The sequence below is a fragment of the Engraulis encrasicolus genome, chromosome 14, assembly GCF_034702125.1.
Source record: "Engraulis encrasicolus isolate BLACKSEA-1 chromosome 14, IST_EnEncr_1.0, whole genome shotgun sequence".
NCBI lineage: Eukaryota > Metazoa > Chordata > Actinopteri > Clupeiformes > Engraulidae > Engraulis > Engraulis encrasicolus.
Genome location: NC_085870.1, coordinates 15,819,290 through 15,832,359, shown reverse-complemented (window position 1 = coordinate 15,832,359; position 13,070 = coordinate 15,819,290). Strand labels below are relative to the sequence as shown.

Sequence of the window (13,070 nt, the reverse complement as noted above, 5' to 3'; positions counted from 1 at the left end):
TTGCAGACTTTAGACTTTAAAACAATATCAATAACGGGAATGAATGGGTAGAAGCGATTTGATGGATCCACTGCCGCCAACTGGAACCATAAGACTTTGAATTGAATACACCTTTATTGCCCCGAAGGGAATTTGTCTTGCCTTTTGGGAGTACAATAAACATTTGGACAGACAATTACAATAGTACACAAAGACAAGACTAGACTAAAAAGGCAAACAAAACATACAAAGTAGATTAAAATATATATATATATTTTTAAATCCTACTTACAATTACTGTATTACAGTAATTCTGTCTAAATTTAACTTATTTAAAAGTTGTATGCTTCTAGGCAGAAAAGATTCTCTATTTGTCTTAACCCATTTCGTCCTAAGCCCTTTTTGGCTGAGGATTGCCTTTGCCTATCAAATCCTAAATATCTCAGCCTCCGAAGCACATACAAACATGAAATAAGTTACATTTAAACTAGTGCAAAATGAAGGTTCTAGATTTTAAGTGTTTATTCAGCTCTAACATACCCATATCTTTAATAAAACAGCTCAAATCTCAAGAAATGGAATGCAGTGTATATGTCGCTCCAGGACACAATGGGTTAAAGAAGGCTAACCTGTATCTAAGGCCAGAGGGTAGGGATAAAGGATAAGGGGCACTATATAGCACACCTATTCTGAGTTATCTGCAATCCAATCAAGTGTTCCTCTGCATTTTTTCTGTTTGCTGCTGGCTACATTATTTGGCCATTTTGGATTGTGCTGCAACCGGCTTTGGAATGGTCATCAATGGGTATGTCCAAATTTGTTCTTAGAACACCGCTACCCTGTATCTGTATATACCCTGTATATACCCTGTATACACTGCAGCCACTACACCCCCCCCCCCCTTCCAGATTCTTTTCTCTACTGAACAGTTACACTTCATCCCACCCCCACCCCCTACCCCCTACCCCCCACCCCCCGGAGCAAGCGCCTGCACTACCTTGGACACTTTAAGGGTTGCCCAATACAGGACAATAGCCCACTACACCCCACCTCAGCTACCTCACCCCCTGGAATAGCTGCTGTGAACTACTCAGCTTTTGCATGGACAATAATTAGAACTTCTTCGGCTCTTGTACGTGTACTTAACATGGTTATTTTGTTTTTCTGTGAGTGTGAATGTATGCAACATGACACCCTACCAGGACCTTGTGTCTGTGCAGGGATGAGTGTGTGTGTGTGTGTGTGTGTGTGTGTGTGTGTGTGGGTGTGTGGGTGTGGGTGTGGGAGGGGGGTTGTGGGTGGGTTTGTGTGTGTGTGTGTGTGTGGGTGGGACAATGTGTGTGTGAAGTGTGTGTGTGTGAGAGAGAGAACATGTGTGTATGTGAGATAATGTGTGGCGGTAGTACTCAAGATATATTTTTCCTGTAATGTTCAATTATGTGTATAATGTCTTGTGTATGTTTTGTATTTGTGTATTTATGTAAGCTGACAGACACCTTAATTTCCTTCGGGATTAATAAAAGTACTCTACTCTACTCTACTCTCTACTCTGTTTTCACCCTGATTTTTGTTCAGGCAATTGTAGTAGCTACCTTTAGGGTATCTTTCATAATGGACAATTTCTCAGTTACTTTCAGAGCCAGGTACAGACAAGATCTGTGTTGAATATGCTCCGTCCTACACTCAGCTGTGAGTTGACTTCACATTGAGTAACATCTGGCATTTGTGAGCCTTAGGCTAGCTTATTTTCTTTGTATAATTTTGATTCCTCTCAGCCCGTTTTTTTTTACTGTATAAGTGTAAATATTGTATAGCTCTCTCTTTACCTCCGCCAAGGAGGTTATGTTTTCAGTCGCGTTGGTTTGTCTTTGTCTGTTTATCAGCAGGATAACATAAAAAGATACGTGCTGCTTTTGATGAAATGTGGAGTTGTTGAAAATGACAAAAGGAACAAGTGATTACATTTTAGTGGTGATCTGGATCACGATCCGGATGCAGGATTAAAAAAAAGAGACTTCACCATTGTGGGATAGGGTGAAGACTTGAAACAAAATGAGTGTGCAGCATAGTCAAATGTTCTATCCAACAGCTTCCTTGGCGGAGGTCTGCATTTCTAGTTCTGCTTTTGTTTTGGCTTATTTTGTTTTTGTTAGTGGTCTATGGCTCCCTACCTTCACCTATGATGTGCAGAATGAATGGAAAACACACGTAATCTCCTGCCTCCTGCCTTATCTGTGCACCAACTCCGAAGACCCTCGACACACTACTCAACTGCATAACATTTTGGTGGCAGTGGTGGGATGACCAGCCTTTAGGGCCATTGGAGGCACACCCAGCTGTGTTACACTAACCATACAAGGGAAACCAGCAAGGATAACCCTGGAACGAGGGGCCCCAGCATGGATTGTGGGGGATCCTGGAATGGGAAAAGTATGGTGGCTGGTCAGTGAAGGACACAAGGGGTGCATCCCAATATGTGACCTTGCCTCCTCCACTTGCGCTTGTCTCCTCGCCCCGCCTCCTGGCCCCTCCTCCGTGGAGAAAACGATAAAGTTTCCCAGCTGTCAGCCTAGCCACAACAACTTTTGAGGGACTGTTTTTCATTCACCATAACAATTGCAAACGAGAAAAAGACTCTACAATTGAGCTTTTGCAAGATATTGAAATATAATGCTGTTGTCAGTGATGTCATCATGACGAGAAGCGAGTGGAGGAGGGAAGTGGAGGAGGCAAGGTCCCATATTAAGATGCACTCCATGAGCGTACGCCGGGTTTGCTTCCCGAATGGGATGGCAGTGTGATGGAGTGGCTATCACTAGGGCTATGGGTGGGTGGGCTCTGACTGTCACGCCAACAAGCCTAGCTCTTTGGTGTAGTGGTTAGAGCCCTAGTTTGGTATCCCAGAGGGCCCGGGTTTGAGTGTCAGCGTGGCAACTGTACTCCCCTTCGCAGCACAGAGACAGCGCAAAAATTAAGATAATTGGTGAGGACCACTCTATTGCTTTGCAGGCAACTCAGATAAGGGGCTAAATGTGTTTAATAGTGGACCTATCCTTTTAAGGCCCTACATACGGTGATGGAAATTCCCACTCCTCGTCAGTGGTGGAGTAAAAGTGCACTGCCGTCTGGCATCAGATAACTATAACCAGGGCTCGAAATGGTCTTTTTCCATCACTTGCCAAAATGTCTAGAAGTTGCCAATCTTACCACCCAAACACGCACTCACTAATGGGTCAAAGTGGCTTGTAAGCTTTCTTTTGTACTAGCCAAACTGAAATTTCATCAGCATATGCCATAAAAAAAAAATTAATCGAATCGAATCGTATCGTATCATGGTGTTTTCTTGAGTATCGAAAAAAAAAATTGAATCGTTGGGTCAGGAAATTGATACTGAATCGAATCGCCATGATGGGTGTGATTTACACCCCCAGCATATGGCCGGTTGGCAGGTGGTAATTTAGAGGCCTGACTACAACCATAGACATGAAATGGTTTGGCTGACACATTTACTTCATTACTGCCCATCAGACAAAGTGCTACAGCAAACATAATCTGAACCTTAAAGGGGTGCACCTTAAAGCATGCTACACGGATCCATTGACTTTCACTAGCTTAGCGACATATTCCCTCTTATAACTTGTCTTAAAGCAAGTCAACGCTTAACATGAAAAATAAGACACTTTACCACCTTTATAAACCCCAGCCAACGATTTTAACTGTATTAAGCCCCAAAATAGTGGCATACCCCTTTAAGAGCATGACCGTGCGAACACACGGCGTTGAACGTGTGGAAAGATGTATGGGAGAGGAGGCAGCAGAGGCGTGAAAAGCAGCAAACGTGTTTCTAGAGAAGGGGGCGTCAAAAGCCGATTGCGTCAAAAGTTGAACTTCATCTAAAAATAAGGGTAACGCTTTAGAATAAGGTTCTTCTAATAAGCGTTTATAGTCACTAGTAAGCAGGTAGTAATACCCTTACAAGTGCCCAATAACATGCTTATTAACTTTGTTAACATGCTTATTAATGTTGTTAACATCTGATGAGTAACTTTATTTGAGTAAAAGCATGAAAATCGGTACACATGACAGTCATCTTGAAAATTTCGTTTTTTTCGCCACACTAGTATTAGTCAGCATATCAAGATGGATATGTGTACCGATGTAAATAATAAGACTAAAAAAATAAACCACTATAAACACATAATAAGCAGCTTATAAGATGTTAACAAAGTTAATAAGCATGTTATTGGGCACTTGTAAGGGTATTACTACCTGCTCACTAGTGACTATAAATGCTTATTACAAGAATCTTATTCTAAAGCGTTACCTTGGTCGAGATTCCTGGCCGAACGCTTCAGGTTGAATCGTTTGCCGCGTTCAACGCCCCTGACCAGTGCTTTCCAGGCAGGAGTTAGCAGCGTTGTGGCTCTTTCAACGCCGGCGGCCTGAGCATGCAGTCCTGTATTTATTTACTTCATTACTGCCCATCAGACAAAGTGCTACAGCAAACATAATCTGAAGTGTTGCCAGATGTGTCTGACCAAATCCCGCCCAAAATGCTCTCAAAAACCGCCAAAATGTGCTAAATTCCACCCAAATTCAACAAATTACATTGACTTCTATGGGCCCAAAACGGCTGAAAAAAACGCCAAATGGCCCATTTTCCCCGTTTTTACCCGCAGACGCTTGTCCCAAGTAGCCCAATTGGGCGGGCACCCGCCCAATCTGGCAACACTGAATCTGAACCTTAAGAGCAAGAGCATGCAGTCCTGTATTCTTTTACATGGGTCATCAAACCGGCACGTTTCAGTCGTGTGCGACCATCTTCAGTGTTTCTAGTATCAAATATGGCCTAAGGAAGGTTCAGGTTGCATACAACCATAACACATTGGCTTGATGATCAGAAGGTTGCGTGCATCAACTTGTCTCTGGCAAGTTACTGTATCTGGCAATGTGTCAGGGCACTATTTGCACACCCCATCATTCGTTCACATGGTTAATGGTTGATTGATTGATTACATTTATTGCCATTTCAGCAACTATGGCTATATCATGGCCAATACACATAGAAAAAAAACATCAGATCACATTTACAACTACAACTGCAACTGACAACCATATAAATGAAGAGATTGAATACATTTTTTTAACATCAATACATTCTAAAATGTTTAAAACCTTTAAAGGTGGGACCTTATTAAAAAAATCAAAAACAGTATTTCTTAAAAAACTGCTTCCTTTTCATTTTCAGTGCAGAGCAAGTTAAAATATGCTTAATAGATAGAGGGCTACAACAAAAATTACAAAGAGGGGGTGCATCTCCAGTTAACAAAAAACTGTGTGTTAGTCTAGCAATGACCACATGGTTAATGGTTTTCATGCAGTTGGACTCACGTTGGGGCATGCGGCACATTTTATATATCCAGCAGGAGGGGACTCGCCAGCACACCATGAGCACGATAAGGATGACGAAACCCGAAACTATTCCAGCAATTCTCATAGCTGTCCTACATGGGCAGATAGGGGACAAATATTATATTCATCACACAGAATGAACCTGTCCATCATTTCACATTGATTCATATGTGTATATTCATGGGAATTCATAGAAGGCTAATGAAACGCTATTCTGAATGTGTTTTTAACAACGATTTCATATTATGTAGCCTACGTACAAAAAAGTTTTGAGAGATTTTATCCGTAAATGTAGAAGTGATCCAATAAAAACACTTAAGCATTCCTTTAATTCCCCACTTCATTTGTTAATTCCTTCCATTAAGCGATACGTTTCTGGATATACCGGTATTAGGGTTGGCAACAGTCCCTTGAAATACGTAATCGTCCTGTATTAAGAGATAAAAGTACGGGTTCCGTATTAAACTCAAACGGGACACGGGACGTTAAAATGCAGGAAATTACATCTAAGAAATGCTAAATTTTCTGGGGACGACATCCCAGACCTCTGGCACGATGAAGTGTCCTGTATTTTTTTCATTGACAGTTGGCAACCCTAACCAGTATGCTCATTGTACAACTCCCCTTGAGTTAAATAATTGAGATTCATCTTTCTCCTGTTCTTCCAGCCGTTCTCTTAATCTGGTGATGTTAATTCTAATTGCTAAATGCTAGCAATTTCATATGCTAGCTTGGAGGTAGAATTTGCATTGTCAGATTCAGAGAACTGCTGGAAAGGTAAGACTCAGTTATTTAATGAGAGAAGGTGAAAAATTGCCATTCATTTCCAGAAAGGCTGCACTGTCGCAATCTTTAGGGACCAATTAGGGAGTAAATAAAGATGCAACATACTGTAGGTATTGGTATATGGAAAGCGACATCTTAAGGCAATACTATCTAAAACATCGTCTTTTTTATTGGATCACCTTTTCGATTTATTAATTAATAAGTAAAAGCTTTCATAAGGCAAAAGTGCAATTCCCAACCCGTCTCTCTGTCCCACTTGCTTCCTGTCACCATCTCAGACCGTCCTATCAAATAAAGACATAAAAGCCCTTCAAAATATATATACCTATATATATATATATATATTGAGAACCATTACAATAGCACATCCAGTTTGCAGCCTTGATGTCATTTTCCTTCCGATGACACATCCTTTCAGAAAATGTGAGAGAAGAACACATTGTAACATCAAAATAGTTACCGATGTTCAGAGTGTTTGGTCAGACTGTTGTAGCACTGCTCTTGAGCATCTTCAGTGAATATATCGGAGTGGGAACAGCAGTGTCGGTGCTCACAGCTACCACAACAGTGTTCACTACCCCAGCAGATGCGTCCCCGCACCGTCGTCTCACCATCATCTTTATAGTGCACCTTACAATCATCACCTGGAAAGTTACAAAGAACAGAATTACATGGAGTTATTTTCCAAGTCAAGTCAACGCTTATTTACAATGCACTTTTAAAACAACAAAGGCAGCTGACCAAAGTGCTAACAGAAAGACCTAAATAAAAAGGACTTGACAGACAATATGACGATTATAAAACACAAAAATTACAAGTACAGTATAAATAAACTAATAAACTAAACGAAGGGGGATGTAAATACGTAAGATGGATAAAAGAGGTTGGTAAAACACATGAATAGATAAGGCCCAGATGAGATGAAAATAGACAAAACTTAAAATCAAACTGAATTAAAAGTAAAAAGTAGGTAAGGCAATGCTCATAAATATTTTGTCCAAAATGGACATGATTTTCTTTGTCGTATTGTGGTGATCATTTTGGTCTTTTGGCACCTTGGAGAGGAGAGTTTCATTAAATGGTGCAGTGACAACTTTCTTAATGTTAACGCAAGCAAAACAAAAGAAATGGTGATTGATTTTAGACGTAGTGCACAAGCAGTACCATACACTGTTGTCGATAACACATCAATTGAGAGAGTAAACACCTACAAGTATTTAGGGGTTGAAATTGATGATCAGTTTAAATTTGATAAATGTGCTGCTTCTAAGGTGAAGAAACTTCAACAAAGAATGTTTTTCTTAAGGAAATTGCGCAGTTTTAATGTTGATTCTCACATTTTAGAGTTATTTTATAAGTCTGTACTTCAGAGTGTCTTGTCCTTTGGTCTGGTCTGTGTCTATGGTAGTATGCGTAAACAAGATCAGGATAAACTGCAACGCATTGTTAAAACAGCCAGTAGAATAATTGGATGCCATCAAACATCAGCTGCTCAGCTTTTTCAAGACATCATACTACACAAGGCTGAAAGTATCCTGGGAGATACTACCCACCCTTTACACAGCAAATTTCAGTTTAGCCAACGCAGTAACGGGAGACTGCTGCAGAGGAACATAAGAACAGCTAGGTTCAGCAAGTCATTTGTTCCCTCTGCAATTAGAATTTGTAATGAAAGACACAGTTCCCAGCAAGGGACTTGACACTGTGTGTGTGTGTGTGTGTGTGTGTGCGTGTGTGTGTGTGTGTGTGTGGGAGAGAGAGGGAGAGATATATGTATTGTAGCAATCAGCTGTTTTGGAGGAGTCAGAGAGACATGGGGGAGGGGGTTGTATTTATTTATCTGTCATTTTATGTTTTTATTCTGTTGTTAAGTCCTGTCTTTGTATAGCACCCTGACCACTTGAATTTCCCTTTTTGGGACATTAAAGTTTACTTTGACTTTGACTTTTTTGATTCATTATCTATATTTATTACAGTCACACTACCTGACCTAAGTCATCTGGCTGTGTTTCGCCAAACTCCACATGAGGGCGTTCTGGTGTCCTCACGCAAACATCTGAGTCTCTTGAAAGTCAATAATTTCTGAACGAATTAGCTTATCAGGATAGCAGGGTGGAATTTTCCAAAGATGGGCGGCGAAGGGGTTTGTTGGCGTCCCAAGTTCAGTTAAATGTGAGTGGCTGAAATGGCATATTTTTAGGTAGCATAACATGCACAATAGGCATGTTAGGAGTAGGAGTAGGTGCAATATCTATGGCTTGTACTTTTTTGGTCTCAGGGCCAAAGTGGGAAGTTGTGTCTACAAACAATGGTTGTTTGTCTTTTATTTGTATCTTTGTTTAGTATACAGCTACGGAAAGAAATGAGAAACCACTTCAAAATTTTCATTTTTTCCGATTTTAACATGGATAGGTATGCGTTTGAGTAAAACGAGCATTGTTTCGTCCTACAAACTACCAACAAATATTGTCATTTAATGCATTTTTGGCAAAAAATACAAATGGTCTAAATAACACATAAGATGCAATGTTTTCATACCTCAAAAATGGCAAAGAAAGAAAAGATGCTATTCACTTTAAAACCACATAAAAGTAATCTTTGAACTTAGGAGATCAGAAATCATTATTATTTGGTGATTTTAATCACAGCTTTCATGCATCTTGGCATAATTTCCCTCCCGGTGCAAAAAGTAAAATGGTTGAGTTTTATTTCAAGACTTGCAACCATTTCTCTTCCCCTTGATGATATTTTAGAAGTTTTCAATGGCACTCAGGCCTGGAAATTAGTGAAAGCGAAAAAAAAGTGAAAGCCCATTGGGAAACTCCAACTCCCATTGTCATTGTGACACAGCACTCCACAGCACACAAGTGAACACTGCACACTGCACACAACGAAATTGCATTTATGCCTCACCCGTGCAAGGGGGCAGCCCTCAGTGGCGCCCCATGGGGAGCAGTGCGGTGGGACGGTACCATGCTCAGGGTACCTCAGTCATGGAGGAGGATGGGGGAGAGCACTGGTTGATTACTCCCCCCACAAACCTGGCGGGTCGGGAGTCGAACCGGCAACCTCTGGGATGCAAGTCTGACGCCCTAACCGCTCACCCATGACTGCCCTGAATTAGGCTGGCCACGACGGGCCCTGTATCTCGTATCACGCACTTGTGCACTTCGGGCACTATGTTTCAGTGTGCGGGGTGCTCACGCTGAAAATGTCGGTAAATTCAGTGCACTGACAATGCCCGGATGATGCCCTAACAATGGCCCAAAATGCAGTGCTTGAATGATGGACACTGCACGCACTAAACGGCCGCCATGTTGTTGAGAATTGTGGCGTTCAGTTTAGTAGAAGAGTATGGTCAACAGTCTCCTAACTCTGTAAGCAATGTTGCTGAGACACCAACATTTCATGCCAAGCCAAGTATTTTATGCATGATAGTTGCCCTTTGGGGTGAAGGAAATGTAAATAGGCTACAAGCAGGAGACACTGTGCAATGTAAACAGTAGCCAACCGAGCATAGGTTAATGTTATGCTCACTCTTCACTTCCAGTGAAAACACAGTGCATAGTAGGGCTTAGGGGTGGGTATTGGCAAGGGGTTCGCGATGCGATGCACGATTCACATGCCACGATGCGATTATATGACGATGCATCGCGATACCTGCATCTTTGCGATGCATCTCGAAGTGGTCTCATTTTTTCCTGCAGCTGTAGGTTTCTTGTTTGTTTCTTTGTGGCCCTTTAGCCAAGTCTGTTGTGTTGATCTGTGGTTCATTGTGAGTCACACTCTGTCAATGTCCACTTAGAATTTCCCTCCTGATGAGACAATGAAGCACAATCTAATCTAATCTAATCTAAGGATTAAGGTTTTCTGGTAGTTCAACATTTAATTCTTCATCTTTAGCAATTACTTTGTGAGTGAACATATTTCTTGAGACTCTGTTGGCTTACAAAATGGGACAAATATGGTTTTGGACTATTATCTGTCTAAATATTTGCAGCCTATCACAAGATAATAATAGCTGTAACTGCAAGTATCCTGTACAAGGCAATTTTGATTGGTGTAAAGCAATACAATAAAGTTACATTTTCAGGGGACCTGAAGGTGGGGTCTGTTGTAAAGGACGCCGTCTTCAATTTAGACCTAAAGTGCCGGGGGAAATTCTGGTGTTCATTCATAGTATGGGCCTTGGAGGACTTTATGAAATTTGACGTATGAAAAAGGTTCCTCACCCCAGGTCTAAAGTATCGTAAAAAGGGAGGAGCAATGTTCTGTAGCACGGTGAGCCCAACACAAGACAGGTGAGACCCTTCTGACATATTGATTGTACCATGATGATCATAAGAATATTTTGGCTGAATGATATGACAAAGTATGATTGAAATGGATGTGCTTTATGTAAGGTAACTGGTAACTCCAAAACGCTTGGACAATGATTACTTAATTAAGAAGTACTTTTAGTGAATATGCAGTCACGTGTGTCACGCAAATGGGGACAAAATATTAATCCAACATGGGACGATTTTTCTCATAGCATTTTAGTTGTTGGCATGGCATATTAGCAGAGATTTTGATAGGAAGGTGAGATAGGACAGCCATAATCGTACATAGAAATTAATGGTGAAGATTCGTAACGCAAATATGGCGTCTACCCGCACATCTCCCGCCTTTCTGGTAACAAGAGCCAATGTGCCTGCTGAGCTGCGGTGCCAGTGATCCAATCAGCTGCATCGGCGCACGCGAAATGATGTGCATGCTCAGTTGTGAAAAGCCGTTGCTCTCGTGCCGTTACGGAACTACTGCGCCTGCGCTCTGTCAAAAAACCCGTGAGAAAAGTGGCTTAAAAAGCTTTATTTTGACTCGTATACCACAACCAAGCAGTCTAGATTGATCAGTTTTTCATGGTGGTTTCAACCATATGGTTTTCACAACCGCTGGGTTCTTCCCCGTCCTATACTCAGTTTCCCCATTCATTTTTCCCATTGACTCTCAGATCTGGTCTACTTAATCGCGAAATAACACTCCGAAGGCGTCACCAAGATGGCCGCCATATGTCCCGTCTCAATACGGTCTCTGATATTAGCAAACTATAGCCTTTCTGCCCCTTGTCGCCGTGCACAGGCGCACTGTTGGTAAACATGAAATCTATGTATAGTGCTCCCCAAATGGACATGGCCATAGTCACACATGTCTTACTCATTCAATACTCTTTTGACAAGGAAATTCTTTAGCAATGTTGCACGATTTTTAAATACTTAAAAGATTGTAGTTTAATGTTAAGAAGATTAAAACAGTGTTATTCTTCAGTGTGGAAAAAAAATACAATCAAACTGACTCTACCATTTTACCTGAAGGGGTGTCCCAATTTACCTGAACAACGCCTCCTCTCACCTGACCAAATTTGGCGTCTCATTGTCTTTAAATTGTCTTAAAAATGTTAAATACTAAACTTAACAAAATTATTTCTGCACACCTAAGATATATAATAGATTATGAAGATAAAAAAATGAATGTTGTTGTCCTAAGAAAATGAAGTGTTTTATTTTGATTCATTCCCAAATACCTGTATTGCACCAAATTGGTGGAATAGGAATTCATCTGTTAAAGCTAAGAAGTAGTTGTTTCTGGAAGAAGGGTAACTTCACGACACTTTGGCCTCTGGTGGGGTTAACATAAGACATTGTGCGTCCTCAAACAGTTAGGCCTAGGCCTATGTGTTTGTGACTTAAACGTTCCTACCACAGCTTTCCAGCTTTTCTGGCTCTTAAAACTATAGAAAAACATAAACATGTGCCTGCTATTTAGGCTATTGTCAAGTGGTGTTCTGAGCTCGATTCAGTTCTGTGCTGGTTGAATTATAACGAGGCGAGAGATAAACAACTAACAACTCTCTTGCGGACGGAGAGACACGGCCACACAGTTTACAAAGTTTACCGTTCTACGGGTAGTCTACTGAACTGTTATGGAACGTAGGCTTGTTCTGGGCTACACGTGCACTGCGCGTAACTGATATTATTCGGTGTCAATGATCTCGTAGATTTCTGTATTTAAAACCAATCACATAACAAGGAATACGTGTTTCCCACAATGTTAGGTAAAAAAGGGGGCACCAGTTGGCCTCATTGACTGTGTTTTCTGTGCTAGACGTTCCTTTTTTGATGAAGGCAAACATTCGCGTATGGCGTTACACACCGTCTTGTAGGGTATGTATAATTGTTTTATAGGCTATTTTGCATTTCTTGGGTGGGTCACGGGAGAAAAGATACTAGGCTACTCCACTTGCCACTTTGGGGAATTTTCCTAAAGCAACAAGGCGTTGTCTTGAACTAAATCTATCCTTCGTCACTGGACCCTAATAACAAATGGACAAAATACAGTGTAATTCTTACCTGCTGAAATTGATAGAGGAGTCCACAAGAGCACCAGAATGTAGATCAAGAGCGCCATGTTTTGAGGCGGGACCCTGAGAAATTGTAGGAACTGGCCACTGGGTTTGTTCGTGATGAAGCAGTAATGCTTTTGCTAGTTAGTGCGCAATTTTCTACCCAATGCATCGAAATGGCAAAGTCTGCATGCGCGCTGCCTAGCAAAAGCATCACTGCTGCTGTTTCCTCACGAACAAGCCCATTGAGAGTGTATACGGCTAACCAATGAGAAGGGTCAGTGGGCGAATGCCAATATGCTCACTCCCGTCCTCCACTTGCTTGTGGCCTCGCCCCGCCTCCTAGCCCCGTCTTAGTGGAGAAAACAAAGTTTCCCCGCTGTCAACCTAGCAACAACAACTTTTGGGGGACTGCTCTTCCTTATGCAGCGCGAATGCAAATGAGAAAATTACATTAGAATTGTGCTTTTGCAAGATAGGCTATTGCAGTGGTTTTCAAAGTGGGGGCTGC

The 13,070-nt window shown here is 41.4% G+C and overlaps 1 long non-coding RNA gene across 1 annotated transcript; it reads right to left on the bottom strand.

Moving 5' to 3' along the window:
* Window positions 1-4,750: 4,750 nt before the first annotated feature.
* LOC134463136 (uncharacterized) lies at window positions 4,751-12,635 on the bottom strand. Its single transcript, XR_010037642.1, has 3 exons — window positions 12,567-12,635; window positions 6,638-6,821; window positions 4,751-5,483 (listed from the first exon to the last, which is right to left on the bottom strand). It is a non-coding gene; the product is annotated as an uncharacterized LOC134463136 (long non-coding RNA).
* Window positions 12,636-13,070: the final 435 nt, after the last annotated feature.